The following is a 2,432-nucleotide window of genomic DNA, read 5'->3' on the forward strand; positions in this document are numbered from 1 at the left end:
TTTTTACTCAACCTTTATTGATTAGTTGTCTACTGTTAATTGTCTGTAATCATGGTGTTTCATTTTGATTAATTTAATGATGACGATTCAATTAATTCGTTACAGATTGGTTACCTGGCCAGCCCTCTGGAACTGGGGATTTTGCAGTTTTGAAAAATATCACAAAAGACGGAGAGATGAATTACGGTGTTGGATGGTTCGATTGTTTTAAAAAATATTGTGAGAAGCCAGCTATGGTTGTGTGCCAAGTACGCCTATAAGCATCCACACGTTACAGAGACCGTCCACTCGCTGCGCCCATTAGGCGATGCTGTGTTGTGTGTGCACATGGTTGCTTGTGTGGGTGTGTGTGTGTGTGTGTGGGAGGGGTTATAATAACCTACTTCTGGGGACATTGTCTTACATTTTACCAAGAAGATTCTATGACTGGAGTTCCAACAGGCAACAAATTTATTCAAGCAGCTGTTCATTTCTAAAGAAGCACAAAAGAAAGAACGGCAACAATAAGGATCTTTTTGATGTCCGCCTTCGAAGCCGCCAGTTTCAATGAAGAAATCCGAGGGGTGAAATTTTACGAATATTCATTTGTATCAATTTTTTATGTTTCATATTAATAAACAAACTGAAATTTGAATGCATGACAAAACATCAATAACCAAGCACTATGATTACGACGAGATATTTGCCCATATTATATCAATTAACCTTTAATTAGTGAAAAAAGAAAGAATTTTACCTTTACTGAAACCAGATTTTAACACTTTTCCGATAGTTTGCGGCGAATGAAAATTTCAAATGTGGTCGGTGGAATATTGTTATTCATTACTGTATATGCCAGATGAGTGCCCGCACATGCCCAGTCGAGCAAATTTGAGTCATATTTCAGGACATATTGCATAGTTTATTTTCTCATGCCTTCTAATTTTGTACTACACATTATAACCAGACCAAGATGCGGCGAATAAGTAATTATCATCACAAAAGCATATTTCTTATGTATGACCTATAGCTGCGGAGTCATGCGGGAATCATTTGTCTACACAATTGCAAGAGATGTTGAGCAAAGTGCATGCCTGACATACTTTCTGCTGGCGGTTTTTAACCTTGTTTAAAGATATTTTATTTGCTGTTACTCCATCTCATTTGAAACCTCCTTGATTTTACCCATCAACCAACCGTGAGCGTCCTACAACCGACATAACAATGAACTCGTGAGGGCGCTTTTGATGTGTTACAACGCCTCTCTTCTTTCCTCCGTCCAACTCGAATTTAAATCTCCAGAAATCAACTTCTGCTTTTATTATTTTTTTGTCACATTACCATAGGACATTTACATTGTGATTATTAATTGTTCCGTTTTCGAGATGTTTGCGGAAAAAGCTACGCCACTCCCTTCGCTTCTTCCCGAAAGACCAAACCCGGTTTTTTTTACGTTCAACTGACATCCGTAACGTAGACGAGAAACCGCTTTCGGGAGAGGAACTTTACAAGAGCATCTTAAAGGTCGTTCAACCCGAGAATATCTCTAGTCTTCAAGAAATTCGTAACTTATGGAGAATCTACCTGATTTCATCCGAGGATAGAGCTTCTTTGTTTTCAAACGGCCTTGATCTATATACGTGGTTTTTTTTGTTGCAATCCATGACGTCAATCCTTTTACGAAGGTGATGGATGAGCATGTTACCAGGGTTGTAGTGAAAGATATATTAGTCTTTCTTTAATTATTGATGATGTCATCAGAGGAGAAATCTTGGCTCGAAAGCAGGAAATAAAAGGAGATATTCATCTGCAGCGCCTTGCGGGTCAACGGTCAGCTGACATTGTTTAAATGGGGATAGGATCATCTTCATCACCCCTCCAACCCACCCTCTCCCAAGAAAGATGAACTTTGGTAGCCTGTTCACCGGTAGAGTTTACCATGATGGCCGGCCACAGCAATTCAGCAGGGGTCGGGTGAAAATAATGCTCGAGATGCTTAGAGGTTGGTCAACATGCACCCACCTGTATTAGTGAAGTAAAGTGTCTTAGGTGCAGCAAGTTATGGCTCATGAAAAGTGCTTGTCCTAGCAATGAAAGTGCTGATGTGTTACGTGACAACGCGGCATCTTGTGATACCATGGATACAATGTGTCCGCCCGATTCCGAACCAATCACTCAACAGAAAGAGTCTTCTTCGAGTCATCAAGAAGCGGAACGTCAAACGAGCCTCGCGGATTTTCTGACAAAACCATGCACAGCAGGGCAATCGTATCTTCGCTTCCTCCTCGGAAACATGGTAAAGCTGCAACTGATCGTCAGACATCGTACGCGTCAGTTGGAGCAATCTCTAACAACCGAGAGCAGCGACTACAGAGAAGGCAGCTAAATAAGAACTTAGAAGCAGCACAAGTGAGCAGCAGCGAAAGCGAAGTTGACGCCGTAGGTGAAGATTC

The sequence above is a fragment of the Lytechinus pictus genome, chromosome 16 (genome assembly GCF_037042905.1).
Source record: "Lytechinus pictus isolate F3 Inbred chromosome 16, Lp3.0, whole genome shotgun sequence".
NCBI classification, from domain to species: domain Eukaryota; kingdom Metazoa; phylum Echinodermata; class Echinoidea; order Temnopleuroida; family Toxopneustidae; genus Lytechinus; species Lytechinus pictus.